The following is a 16015-nucleotide window of genomic DNA, read 5'->3' on the forward strand; positions in this document are numbered from 1 at the left end:
AAAACGAGCAGGAAAAACAGACGTAACATCTGTTAGTAAAACAAGTATATCTTTATCTAGGAAAACTATTTTTACAAATAGTTTTCTGTTTTAAAAACTAGATTCACACATTTTTCAAATGACATAAGTTTTGTTCAGTTTGGAGTTCATTTGTTATCCCGAATCTCTAGTTAAACATTGTATATGTGCAGCCGTTTTTCTGCAGGACATATTATTAGTAAATATAACATATCTTTCTCTATACAATGTCTTTTTAAGAAAGGTTTTTTTGTTTCAGAAACTAGATACATATATCTTTAATATAAAACTAGTTTGGTTAAATTTGGACTTTGTTTGCTATTTTAAACTCTCAATTAAAAATTATATAAGTGCTGCAATTTTCTGCAGAAAAACATATATATAGTACATCGCTTAAATTTCTCATATATGAATAAAATTATGAAAAACCCTAATGATCATGATCATGATACTATCATAAACAGCAAGAAAAGATTATTTATCTAGTATTTGTTTTAAGGTTTACTATCAAAAATCTGACTTTTAACACCTCAGGTTAAGATTAAAGCATGAAAACACATATTCAACATCATATTAATCATCTACACTAGTTATTTAACTATGGGGATAGGTTTGGATGAGGATAATCTTGCCATAATCTCATGTCATTAGCAAGGAGGGCATAGAAGTTGATCCAGCTAAAGTTAAGGTAGTCCTAGATTGGGAGCTGCCAAAGACTGTTACAGAGATTCGTAACTTTTTGGGACTTGTGGGTTACTACAAGAAATTCATCCAGGATTTTTCCAAGATTGCTACTCTACTGACACGCCTTATGAAGAAGTGTGTTTAGTTTGTTTGGGGGACGGAGTGTCAGAAAGCCTTTGAGACTTTGAAGACCAAGTTGACTATGGCACCTATTTTGATCATTCGAGCAGTGATAACACTTCTGTTGTCTACACGGATGCATCTTTATCGGGATTAGGAGGTGTTTTGATGCAGACTTAAATTATGAAAAACATATATATAGTACATCACTTAAATTTCTCATATATGAATAAAATTATGAAAAACCCTAATGATCATGATCATGATACAGTGTCAGAAACCTTTGGAGGACTTTTGAAGACAAGAGTCTGACACTATTGGGGGTATAATATTGTATATATATTATATATATGTATATATACTATTATATATATAATATATATATATATAAATATATATATATTATATATATATATTAAATAGATATTATACTATATATATATATATATATAAATATTCATTTAATATATATATATTATATATATATATATATATATTAATATTACTAATATTATATATATATATATATATATATATATAAAATCTAATTATATATATATATGTATATGTATATATGTATATGTATAATTATATATATGTATTAATATATTATGTTATAATATATACTGATATTATATGTAATATATATAAGTATATATATTATATATATACTAAGTTATATATATATAGTTATTATTAATATATATATCTATATATATATACTATATAAATATATATATATTAACATATATATATATTATATTATACTATACATATATTATATTATATTTATAATATATAATATATATAGTATATACTGTATAATATATATACTATATATATACAAATATATTATATCATACTAATATATATACAATAATATTATACATAATATATATATATCATATAATAATATTATATATATATATATTATATATATAATATTACTATTATATATACTATATATATTATATACATATATATATAAAATACATATAATAATATATATACTTAATATATATATATATACATATATATTTATATATACATATATATATAGTATATATATATATTATATATATATATAACATATATAATATATATATATTATATAGATATATATACTATACAATATATTATATATATACATTATATATTATACTTATTATTATCATATATATATATATACATCACTTTATATATATATTTTTTAATATATATATATATAAATATATTATATGATTATATATATAATTATATATATATATATATATATATATTATATATAATTAATATTATATATATATATATATATATGTATCGGATTGATCTCAAATAAAGTTCTATCATACTCAAATATCAATAAATATTATTTATCATAATATAACATGTTTATTATTATATCTCACAACATTCAGTATTACGGGGTTTTATAGTAGTGGTGTACATCTCACGATAATTAAGGACTCATGAGCAGAATTATCCCACTCATGACTTAGAGTTGGCAGCAGTAGTTTTCACACTATAGACGTGGAAACATTATATTTATGGAGTTTAGTTTAAGCTGTTCACTAACCATCAGAGCCTAAAGTATATTTTCTCCTAGAAGGAACTCAACCAGAGGCAACGGAGATGGGTCAAGTTCATTAAGGATTACGAGTTCGCACTTCAGTACCATCCGGGGAAGGCAAACGTTGTAACAGACGCGTTGAGTAGGAAGTGTCATCACGGGCTTGCATCTTTGAAGTGCTCGTTGTATCGCGATCTTCTCACTCTTAGTCAGTTTCATTTTAGGCCAAATATTGGTAGGAGCAGCGTATTTTTGGGAGCTTTAATCGTATAGCCATCGTGGATTGATAGAGTGGTCAGTGCTCAGCTGGAGGACTCTCGGATTCAAACCCGAAAGGAGAAGATTTCAAAAGAGCCTAAGACTGATTGGACCATTGGATTAGATGGGGACCTTCGAATGAATGGCTGGATCATACTACCAGATATTCCATAGTTGAAGAACAAACTATTTGATGAGGCACACCATACCAGGTACACTGTGCATCCAGGCACAACCAAGATGTACAAGGATTTGAAGAGATATGTTTGGTGGAGCAGCATGCGTAGGGATGTTGCAGAGTATGTAGACAAATGCTTTACCTGTCAGCAAGTGAAGGAAGAATATCAAAGACCCGTAGGCACCCTACAACCTTTACCCATTCTTGAGTGAAAGTGGACAGATATTTCTATGGACTTCATTGTGAGCTTGCGAGGTCTAACAAAGAGAACGATTCAATTTGGGTAATTGTTGACTGCTTGATGAAGTTGGCACACTTCTTTCCAGTTAAGACGACTTACACGGCGGAGACTTATACGAGGATTTTCATCTGGAAGATAGTATGTTTGCATGGAGTCCCAGAGACTATTGTATCAGATCGAGGCTCAGTTTTCACTTCATATTTCTGGAAGAGATTCCAGAGTTCTTTCGGCAGCCAACTATCATATAGTAGTGTTTTCCACTAGCAAACAGATGGCCAAACAGAGAGGGTCAACCAAGTGTTAGAGAATATGTTGCGGGCATGTGTTATCAATTTCAAGGGTAGCTGGGAGGATAATATTCCAGTGATTGAGTTTGCCTATAATAATAGTTATCAAGCAACTATAGGTATGACTCCTTATGAAGCTTTGTATAGGAAGCCTTGTAGATCCCTGATTTGTTAGGTATAGCTGGAGGATAGTTTATTACTTAGACCAGATTTGGTTAGACATACTATAAAGAAGATAGCATTAATCAGGGAGCGTATTCTCACGACCCAGAGTTAGAAAAAGAGTTATGCAGATCAAAGGCGACGGCCTTTGGAGTTCCAAGTTAGAGATTACATTTTGTTAAAGGTGTTACCTATGAAGGGTGTTCAACGATTTGGTAGGAGGAAAAAGCTTGTCCCGAGATATATTGGTCCGTTCCAGATTGTGGAACGTGTTGGAGCTATTTCGTATCAACTCGATCTTCCAGCATCGATGTCGGGAGTGCATGATGTCTTTCATGTTTCGATGCTCAATATGCATTTACGCGATGAGAAGCAACCGAGAGTGATTGACACTAGATTTAGAGCTTCAGACAAATTTGACTACCATTGAGATTCCAGTTTGCATTCTTGCTAGAGAGGACAAGAGACTTAGAAATAAGGTGATCCTTTTGGTTAAAGTTCAGTAGAACCGAAAAGGAGCTGAGGAAGTTTCTTGGGAGTGCGAGGAGGATATGCGTCGTGACTATTCACACCTGTTTGAGCAGGTAAAATGTTAGTTATGATTTGTTTGTGTTCATGTTATCTGTATAGCTGCATTTATTCTTAATGTTGAAATGTGGGTATTAACACTTTGCTCCTAATCACTCGGAACATATGATATATATATACAAGTGTGTTCCTTGTTTGGATTTTTTGCCCGACATACTAGTTGTGCTTAATTAGGGGTTAAGTGAGAGTATTTACATTCTAGACTGTTAAGTGCAAATATTACTTGTGATTCATATCTGGAGATTAATAGTATGAGATGTGTATGTGAGAGTTTTCTTATCTGGATTATCCCCTCAACGTGTTTTTCTCGTATTATTAATTTCTAAGATATGATTGTGGAATTTTGATGATGAAATTCTTTTAGGGGGGTGAATAAAACCCCGTAAATTTTGAAATATTATGGAAAATAACATTAAATAAGTTTTTATTATGATAAATATCATTTATTGATGAATGAGTACATTAGTAATCGATTTGAGATCGATTACCTACGTATGTAAGTGTAAACGAGTGAAAACATGCACGGGTGCACAAAATCTGTAGGCTGAATTTTGTCTCTACCCGGTCGATTGATGCTAAGTGATCAGTCGACTGACGGAAGCCATATTCTTGCTAGGTATCTGTTTCGGGTCAAACTATTTTGGTTCGGGTTTATCTGTATATATATGAGTATATATACCTAAAATTTTTCTTTTTCTTCATATTATCACATCCTAGCAGCCACCCTCTCCCCTCAGCAAACCCTAAAATTTATTTTGGTGATTTTGAAGAGCTTCGTGAAGCAAATACCGAGAAGAGGGCGAGATCCACGACTTTTGGTGAAGGAGGATCGTGTTTCTCATGTGTTTGGGAGTTCATCATGAGTTTTAAGGTGAGTTACATCTCCTCCAATCCCATCCCTAATTTTATTTCTGGTTTTAATTGGATTTATTAGATTTTAAACCTAATTTAAGTATAAAGATTGTTCTTTTAAACTATAAGATACAAAGATTCAATCTTTTTGTTTTAAAAAACTTATGAAATGGATTCTTTGTTTTGGATTTCAGTTCTGAAATATATCTAACTTGAGTTTTCATCAAAGTTCATTGTTTTCATGAGGTTTTGAATAAGTATGAACAGGTTAGGGTTATTAGAATCCACTCAAAATTGATAATTTTTTTTCCATTTTGATAAGTGAACCCTAATCACATTACACAAAATCTAATACATGTATTTAATCTATAAATTTTCGATCTTTGATGAATTGTAAATCAAAACATTCATCTTTAGTTCACCTTTACTTCATGCTTGGGTCGGTCGACCGAAACGAAGTAGTTGGTCGACAGGTTCAAGTTGTATTGCATGTGCAGGTTTGTGCATGACGCTGATCGGTCGACCGATGTCATATTTCGGTCGACCGATGTGATGCTAATTGTGTATTTGTGTTTCGTCACATTTGTTTGATCACAACCAAGGAGTACGAGTTGCACGTTGATCCATGTACGTGACCATGAGAGTGTACATGTTTTTGTGTTGGGCACGCACGAGTTATTGGAGGTGTGTAATCTATCATTTTGAGTTTGTTTCATTTTATGATAGTTGTGAATGCATGAGTGGGGTTAGTCGATATTCCTGCAATGAGATTACAGTTAGACTACACTCAGAGTGCATCTGTTTATACCCCACAATGAGACCATGACTGGACGACATTCTATGTTGCATCATTGTTTCCGGGTTAGGCTAATATGCCTATTCTCCGCAGGGTGATTGAGACACATTGTTTCCGGGTTAGGTTGATATATCTATTCTCCGCAGGGTGTCCGAGACATCGTTGGTTTTCCGGGTTTGTGCTGATACACCTAATCTCCGCAGAGTATTTGAGATTGTGATTTTCTCCCATGTTGCCTATTTTAAGATTAGGATATGAGGCTGCATTATATCATACATGACGTGTCTTAGATGAATATTTAGTTTTGTTGATGCGCCAACTACTCGAGGGTTGTGTGAGATATTATGACATGATTTGTTTTGGATGGGGCTCGGTAGTGTGTTATTTCTTTATTATTTATTTTTGTTCATAGGATTTGGAATTGATATTTAGCGATTCACAATTTAAGATATGAGGTATATACATGAGAGTTTTCTTATTTGGATTATTTCGCCCGACGTACCCATTCTCGTGTTGTGGATTCTAAATATCAATTTCCATTTAGTTCAGGATAGATGATTTTATATCTATATGTACTAACCCGTATATTTTATATACTCCTAACCCCCTCTCCCTGAGGGCGGTGGAGATGATCTCGCTAGGGCTTTGACGCTCGTTGTTCCCCTCTTTTCATGTAGCGAGCCAGGCATCCGTAGAGTCACAGGTTAATGGAGATGCAAATTAGCTCACCGTCATATTTTATTAGTAGTATATTAGTGCTCCACATTAGATATTGCTTATTTTTAGACATTTAGAGTTGTATTTTATTTTGTAAAGGCTGGGTGCCTTTGTACTATTTTATTTGACTCTATGTATTGAGATATTTCACATTTACTTCAGTTTATCAGTTGTATTCTCTTTCATTCAGTTGGAACATGATTATGATTATTTGGATCTCTCATTTCCTTTATCATGTTCATTGCATTATTATCTTATTCTATCGGCTATGTACCTGTACTTTTTGTATTTGATTCCACTAGAGAGATATTACTGTAATGGTAAAACGTGTTGTTGTACAATATGGATGCATGGCAGGTTTGACATCTTTGAATTCACCATGGACTCCAGCCTTGTGTGAAACCATGGGCGTCACAGTATTGTGTAGCTTATAGTGTACATAAGACTCTTAATGATCCTTGAGTCCTCCAGCTATTTCACTAATCTTCCTGAGTTGGCTCAAAGCTTCTTGTTGTACTCATCCGTTATTGATATCTTTGGAAGATCAAAATACCAATATTTCTTCAACAAATTCTCAATATAATGAGACTGAGATAGGCTAATCCTATTCTTTGACGGATTGATGTTAGTCCAAAGAATTACATCAGCATCTCCAAGATTTTTTCATACAAAACTGCGTTGGTAGAAACTTCTTCAATAAATTAGTACCAATGATAAGCATATCATCTATATACATATAGATAATAATTATATTATCTCCAACATTTTTGATGTAGAGGCATTTATTAGACTCACTGACTTGAAACCCATCTCCATGAATGACTTTGTCAAACTTCTCATGCCAAAGTTTAGGATCTTGCTTCGGTCCATAAAGAGGCTTAATCAATTTGCATATTTTATTATTCATGCCATTAACAATATAACCTTCTGGTTGCTCCATATAGATCTTTTTAGTATGATCTACATTTAACAATGTTGTCTTCACATCCATCCCGTGCACAACAAGCTTCTGAATGGTAGCACAAGAGATAAGCACTCTAATAGCCGATGCGACAAATTGGTGCAAATATGTTAAAGAAGTCAACGCTGTCCTTAGAGAAACTTCTGCTTTCTTGGATCGATAATCTCCTATTCTATCACTTCTAAGCTTCTTTACGAGGTGATTAAGTTATTTTTCTACTCTAGTCTTGAACTCGATAAACTTATTGAAGGCTTCATCTTTTGATTTTTGTAAGTAAACATAATAATATCAAGAGTGATCATTAATAAAAGTGATGAAATAATTCATGCTTTCTCTAGTAGTAAATGTTTTAAAGTCACAAGTGTTGGAGTGAATTAGCTCTAGTTACTGTATACTCCTTATGACACTATGAAAAAGTTTTCTTGTCATCTTGGCTTGCATACAAACTTCACAACGACTTGGTTTATTGCCTCCACAATTGGACAAAAATCCTAATTTGTTCATATTAAATATTTTTCTATAAATAACATGACCAAATCTATAATTTCAAATAGAAGAGGAGTACACAGAAATAGAAACTTCAGTAATAGCTTAGACAGAGTTTACAATATATATTTTATACATTCTATCCATAGGATAAGCAATACCAAAATAAACTTTCTGATAGGATAGGACAATTTTTCATCCTTGGAGATCCCGCTGGATTTCCTGCGATCATTGAGGGACTTACACGAGGTTCTTTGCAATTGATGGAATAAGCTTCATATCCTTGAGAGTAAGAGTCTTTCCAAAAGTAAATGTTATCACTACTATCACATATCTAAGGACTCTAGTAGCAAAGAGATTAGCCATTGATACATTCTCATTGGAAGCAACATAAGAAGTAAAAAGGCTCCTATTGATGCAAACATGACATATAGTGCCCATAGCTAACCATCATTCAGAAGTGTTAGGAGAATTTGTCATATGTAAAAGCATTGCCATAAAGTTCTAAACTTTGTCAATATGATTGACTTCAACAATATGATTGACATTGTTCGCATTCTTTGGTGCTTTACATGCTTTTACAAAGTGGCCCTTCTTCCTGCAATTGAAGCATTGACCACTCTTCTTGAACTATTTTTTTGCACATTGAGATTCTTTGGAGCAGTGATCTTTAAAAAAATATTTTTTTTGTTATTGTGGATAGGTTCGGTAGACACCATGTTGTAGGCATCTAAAAATACTTATAGAAATCCAAATACAGCTCAAGACAATGAGTGCTATCTTCTAAAGGCAAAAGGGATTATCCAAAGCCAAAAGAAGCTAAGAAACATGTTGATGGAACAATGTATACTGACGCGCATAGGCGCGGCAGTCACCACTGACGCGCATAGGCGTGGTAGTCATCACTGACGTGCATATGCGTGGCAGTGATCCTTGATGCGCGTAGGCACTGCAGTGTAGTGTGATGCGCGTATTATGGGTCGTCTTCTTGAGGTTTGCTGACGGTTTTTAACATCTTCTGGGAGTCCACATGGCATCATATTAAAATGAGAACGTGTACTGACATGGAGGGATGGTTACAAGCCAAGAAAAGTGGCATTTCATGGGTCAAAAGACGTGGGAGAACGGTTGCAAAGGTGGCTGAACGTGGCTGAAACTACCCCTTTAGCCGTGCCAGCCTACACTGACGCGCTAAAGGCCGCGACAGTAGAGACTGACGCACCCAAGGAGAGCGCATCTAGTCAGTTATCTTGCCCCCATTTCCACTGTTATGCACCCCTATCCCTATAAATACATCCTAGACACTAATCCAAGCACAGAGGGCAGATTGGAACAAAGAAACTTAAGCTTTTGGTGAATTTGAGCAAGAGAGAGAGTCTTCATTCTTCACAAACGCTTTTAAACTTTTTAGTGATTCCTAAAGATCTAAGCCCTGACTTGATCTTTGGAAGAGTGAACATCTTATATCGATAAGATATTCGCTTCAAATTCTTACTTCGATAAATGAAGAAAGAATCCCTAAAGCCTTCACAATCTGTGATTTGGTGGTCCACGGGCCAAAGCACTCCCGGCACAGGCAAAGTCTCACAAAGCAGAAGTCGATAAACGATTTTTGTGTTATTTTCTAAGAAAGTTGTAATTTTTTCTTATTTTTCATTATAATTTGCTGTAAATAATCGAAGTCTTAATGGAATCAACAATGAAAATAACTTTTGGTGAAAACAAACTGGCGACCACAGTTGGAGCCAACGGTCTCACTGCCGAGACCATAGTGTCATAGCCGATCAAGATTGTGATCAATGAAGAGATCGAATATGAGTTCGATCAGGTAAAATTTGAGGAGTATTTGTCATCCTCATCCTCCAAATCTTCCTCGCCTCGTAAGTGCAAGGAGATTTCATCTTCTAAGAAGGTTTCTCAATCTTCAACTCCAATGAAAACTTCGGCTGAAGACTCTCGCCTAATCGTTGCTAAAGACTATGCTTGCAATATATCTGCTCCAAATGACTCTTCACAAGTTAAGGAGTTATTGAACCAAAGCTTACCGACATTGACGAAAAGAGCTCATCAGAGACAACATCAGTGTCGTGCTCGTCAATTGGCAAAGACCTTAGAACAAACCGACGGGATTCACTATTATTCGGACCTAGAGTCGAGGAAGCAACGAGCAAGCCAGTTTCCTCAACAGCAAACCACTCACATTTCTGCAAAACTCACGACGGATGAATGGACCCTCGTCAAAAGGGCTCGTTCAACCCTCGAAGAACGTATACAAAAACATCGTGCAAATGCCGATCGTACCCATGCCATTTGTCAATGAACGTAAGAAGGGAAGAAAGAGATGGTATCTGAAAAGCCACCGAAGAACAGCAAAGCCTGGGTTCCCAAAACTGAACGTGCACAAGAAATGCATCAGAAAGATTCTACCTTCAACCGTGGCAACTCATACTACCGCGGCAGTTCCTTCAACTGTGGCAGTTCATACTGCCTCGGTAGCTCCTTCAACTACAGCAGTCTCCGCTGTCGTGGCACACTGTTCGATCCCGACATCAATCCTTGCCGTGGCCAAAAGAAGCTTCACAAGAGCACTCCTTCAACCCCATCAACATCCGTTCTGGGTTTGTCTACTGTGTCCACATCCGCTGTGTCACCAGTGAAACCCTGGGTCAGTCCTGACCTGTCGAAATTTAAAGTCACAATGGCAGATCACCTCGGTCCTTTGTCTGACGATCGAGGCAAAACCTCAATCAAAGAACACTCAGATCTGACGAATAAACCCTTAGTAGTTTCTTACACGGGGGGTCGTAAATATCCTCCTGTTAGAACAGAACAAGTCCAAAAAGAGAAGATATTAATTCATTCTCGTTTAGGACCTGTAAAGACTCCATCCCCGCAAAAGGGTGAATTTAAACATACAACATTGGATCGCCCAGAGGCGACAACTAGTCGTCCTGTGCATGTCAACAAGGTTCAAAAGTAGAAGATAGGTTGCTCGAATCATGGTAATGATGAGCTGTACTATCAAACTAGTAAATCACAAAAAAAGGTTGCTCGAGAAACGGAGTCTCATTGCGCGTACGAAAGGCTCATTAAGGCTGTATTGATAGAATACAGTTGTCCCAAAGCTAAACCACCAAGAGTTTCTGTATTTCAGAGACTTTCCACTGAGACGTCAAAACCCAAGATGAGACGTTTCAAGAAAGAGAAACCCGCTGTGCAAAAAGATGAACTTCCGAAGGTCACTATTAATATGACCAGTAGAGGAAAGCAACTTCTAGTCGACCCGGATCCTGATTTCTCTCCAGGAGGGAGAGTTGAGCAGGGTCTTTCTCAAAGGATGTCACGGCTACAACGAAGAGCCAACCGACGTCGAGACTATAGGAAAATGCATGAAGGGTTATCTTCAGACAATGAACTATCAGATGCCTGTTCTGCGGTTGCCTCGAACGATACCACATCCAGTGTTGGATGAGTCAGAGAATCATTGGTAATTACACCAGATCAACTAGCTCAGATATTGCAGGAAGCGTTAGCTAAACAACACAAAGAAATCAGAGCTGAAATCAAGACTGAGATGGAGTTAACAATGCAACAGATGAGGGATTTGCAAGCGCAACAACATCAACAGCCAGAATCAAGTCAAAAGGCTGAATCTAACCGGTGTGATACCATGCCTGTACGTATAACCGAGGTCGATAATGACCATGAGGAGGATAAAACTATCTTTGCTGATCCTCCTTCTGATAAAGACAATTCTGGAAGCAGTCCGGCTAAGTCATCTACTCAAAACTATCTTTGCTGATCCTCCTTCTGATAAAGACAATTCTGGAAGCAGTCCGGCTAAGTCATCTACTCAACCTTCTCAAATCTATTTGAAGAACTGATAAAGACAATTCTGGAAGCAGTCCGGCTAAGTCATCTACTCAACCTTCTCAAATCTATTTGAAGAAGAGTGAGGAAGAGGAAAAGAAGATGCAAGATCTTGAGAGCAAAGTCAATGCTCTGATGACGGCTCAGGAAGTGAAGAAAGCAGGCATTCCGTATCCATACCCGAGGGAATGAGATTTGATTCCTTATCCCTCAAAATTTAGTCTAATTAACTTTACTCCTTTTAATGGTAGGGTTTCACCGACTCAACACTCAATTTATTTCAAGTCTCATCTCGGCGTAATATCCGAAAACGAAGTTTTGATGGTCAGGTCATTCGTAGGAACCCTTTGTGGGCCTGCATTCGATTGGTACCGACGTCTTAAGCCTAGGAGTATCAATAGCTGGAAGGATATGAAAGGATTATTTCTTACCAATTTCTTTGACGATGACACTAAAATCGCTATTGGCACTTTGCGGGACGAGAAGCAGAAAGATGGGAAGTCAGTTGATGTCTTCGTCAAGCGATTCCGGAACAAAACAGTGAACTGCCGAGATCCACTTACAGAAGAGTTCATTCTTCAGACATGTCATAATAACTTGTCTTTAGATGTGCTAGAAGTCATGGGGGTTGTACCTTCTAAAACATGAAAAGAATTGAAAGTGAGAGGAGAACAAGCCGAGCGTTTCCTCAAGACACTGCTGGATTTCCAACTTTTAGTGATGGAAAAATCCGTCGCTATAAGTCGTTTTTCCGTCCCTAAAATTTTTAGCGACGGAAAAAATAAATTTCCGTCGCTAAAACTTCGACGCTATAACAGGGGTACCTAAAAAGACTTTTAGCGACGGAATTTCCGTCGCTATATTTTAGCGACGGTTTATTAGCGACGGTACAATGGTCGCTAATTTTAAAAAAATAAAAAATTTAAAAACATTAGGGACGAAAATTCCGTCGCTATAAGTGGTATTAGCGACGGAAAATCCGTCTCTAAAACTTATTAGGGATGGAAAATCCGTCCCTATTTGTTTTAAATATTGGCCAGATGTGATTTCGTGCATGTTTTCTGTTGCTAAAATAGGTATTAGGGACAGAATTTCCGTTGCTAAAAGTTTTTTTAGCAACGGAAATTCCGTCGCTAAAAAGTAAAAAAAAGAAATTTGGTAAATATTTTGAAAATTGAAAAAACCCTGTACAATATCGATAATAATTTTTAAAAACCTGTTCAATCAGCAGAAGAAAGCTTCAATCTTACGCAAATATCACATCTCACGCATATATCACACATTTAATTCAATAAAAGCAAGTAAAAGTTTCTCGACAGGTACATAATAAATATTGTTTATACAACACAAGAAATTGTTTTCAAAGTTATATTAAGGACCCTCACCCTCAACCCCAGCCACATTATGACTACCCCCGGCTGCACCTTGTGAAGAAGTCCCGGCTTGTAAATATAAATAAAATGTTAACAAGTGTGTGTAAATGTTAATAAGAGTACAAATATAAATATACTACAACACAACATAACAACACAACAACACAACACCACAACCTATGTAAAAATAACACGGATCCGACACGACCATCCGACACGCCGACACGAGGCAAATCCTAAAAAATACATAGGATACGTGTGTTCGACACGTGTGTCCGACACGGACACGACACGACACGGCTTCATTTTATGCGTGTCCGTGCTTCATAGACCACAACACCACAACACAACAACACTACACCATCACAACACAACAGCACAACACCACAACACAACAACACTACACCATCACAACACAACACAACACTACACTGCACAACACATCACCACACATCATACCACAATACAACAACACCACCCCAAATCCTCACCCTCACCCACCAACCAACAACACTCCCCCTCGCCCTACCCCTCCCCCTCAACCACCACCACAACAAAATCCCCACTCATCATCTTCAACCACGATCAAAGCCCCCACCCACCAACCAATCATACTCTACACACCCCCTCCCCCTCCATCACTACCATCACCACCATCAACACCCAATCCCCATTCCTCCCCCCACCACGACAAAACCCCTCACAAACTAATCACATAACGACCACCACTACACAACACCACAACCAACCCACCAACCAATACCACCAACACTACGCACGCATACACCATCAACACCACCATCATATAAAAACATTATAAGTATATATTTTCAGGATTGTGTTAAGGTTAGAGTTTGGGTTTGTGTGTAACAGTTTGTATCAGTGTGTATCAGTATGTACGATATCATCTAATTAAAAAAAGCAAAGTATATATATTACCTGTGACGACAAAAACCGTCTCCTATATGCCTCCTGAGCCTCCTGAGGCAGAGTCGACATGAATTGTGTGAACTCCAATACGGTCTGCTCCCGGCGCCTCCGTTCTTCCTCTAGAGCCCGCTGATATGTTGTTTGCTGCGACTGCCAATCTTCAATTGCTTTTAATCGCTGCTCCATCGAGTCTTGATATAAACTGCTTCTTGGTGTTCCTTGTGGTGCTGCAGACTCGTAGGTGCTACTAGACTAGTGCGGCCTCTGCTCGGATCCTCTCCACCGATATCTGTTCTTCCTACTAGGTCCAATGACCGTCTCGATGATGGAGTCCTCATCCTCTCTACTTAGCCGGGCAGGAGCGTTAGAACAGACCTGAGACTGAGTCAATTGCTCCTGTACCTTGGTATGTAATTTCTCCTGCGATATATCAAAACAACCCGGGCAAGTCGACTTAATAATGATGCATTGATATGAAATTGAATATATAAATGAACTGCAACTTACAGTCAGATCCTTATTCTTTGCTTTCTTCTCTTCATTGGCGTAATTCGGGCTCCAGGAAGTCAGAATACGATCTGCAAAATGTCTGAGATCTCCCCTTCCCTATTTTATTCAAATATATCATTAACTCATAACACATAAATTATACTCAACGTAAAAGCTAATATTTATAACTTACAGCCAGATCCTTATTCTTTGCTTTCTTCTCTTCATTGGCGTAATTCGGGCTCCAGGAAGTCAGAATACGATCTGCAAAATGTCTGAGATCTCCCCTTCCCTGTTTTATTCAAATATATCATTAACCTATAACACATAAATTATACTCAACGTAAAAGCTAATATATTATATACCTCAAGCTCTAATTGATGATAATGCTGGCTGAATGTCCTGGAGCCCCCGTGATGCTCGTAATTGCGAGGCGCGTTGCGATTCCTCCTTGCTATTTCAGCTTGAGCCTGCAAAACAATGTCAATTCGAAACAATATAGAAATTCAAACAATAAATTAAAAATATATACTTCAATAATACCTGAATTTCAGCCGTGTCCCAGTAACTGCAAAGTGCAAAAAAATCTACTCCATCCACACGCGTGTCAAGATGCCAGTATCGCTCCCAATCTTCTGTTATTTGGACAAAATATTTTTTCTTTACCTCAAACCGCCATCTCTTGAACGATACATTGATTTGCCCGAAGCAGTACGTCCAGGCACAAATATTATCGTCAAGAAAGAAAAATCGCTTCAACATATAAAGAAAAAGTAGATACAAATCAGTGTATTAAACATAATAATAAACTAATAACTAATAATGATGAAAATTAAAATAAATGACTCACACATATATATCTCCAACAAGCCACCATCGTATCAATCCGCTGCGATTTCCACGTCAAAAATATGTTGAAGAAATCGTGTCTCCTGGCTAAAGCGGCAAGGAAATTGTTGAAAGCATTGGCAAAGACCCCAACAGGCACTCCGTTTTCCTATCGGATCACAGCCCTCCGATTAATATCAGGGATGAGGTTCGATTCCTTAGTAGCATTGCGGCCGCGTCTAGGAGGTCGCTCGGTACCTGCGAAACAAAGAATCAAATGAAACAATGAATCAATCTATATTTGTGAAAAAAATTTAAAATAATAACCGATAAACTATAAAAATTCATTCACACCTTTCAGTTCGAGGCATCTACGCTTTGCTTCTTCGTACCTTTGCTGCGTGATGTGGCGTATATCATGATAATTATCCCAATCATCCCTCACATTGGCCGGACCGTGGACTCGCTGATCCGTAATAGAATCTGGCGGTAGTGCCGCAGCTTCTAAAGCTATGCTATACGGCTCAAATCTCCTCTCCTCCAATACATCTGCATGCGGTGGTGGTGGTATCTCCGCATGCTGTGTAGGATCAGCCTGTGTCTCCA

At 36.8% G+C, this 16015-nt stretch overlaps 1 long non-coding RNA gene across 1 annotated transcript; it reads right to left on the reverse strand.

The window, feature by feature from the left end:
- LOC109851254 lies at window positions 15020–15456 on the reverse strand. Its single transcript, XR_002249733.1, has 3 exons — window positions 15432–15456; window positions 15125–15334; window positions 15020–15051 (listed from the first exon to the last, which is right to left on the reverse strand). It is a non-coding gene; the product is annotated as an uncharacterized LOC109851254 (long non-coding RNA).

Source organism: Asparagus officinalis, chromosome 8 (genome assembly GCF_001876935.1).
Source record: "Asparagus officinalis chromosome 8, Aspof.V1, whole genome shotgun sequence".
Classification (NCBI taxonomy): Eukaryota; Viridiplantae; Streptophyta; class Magnoliopsida; order Asparagales; family Asparagaceae; genus Asparagus; species Asparagus officinalis.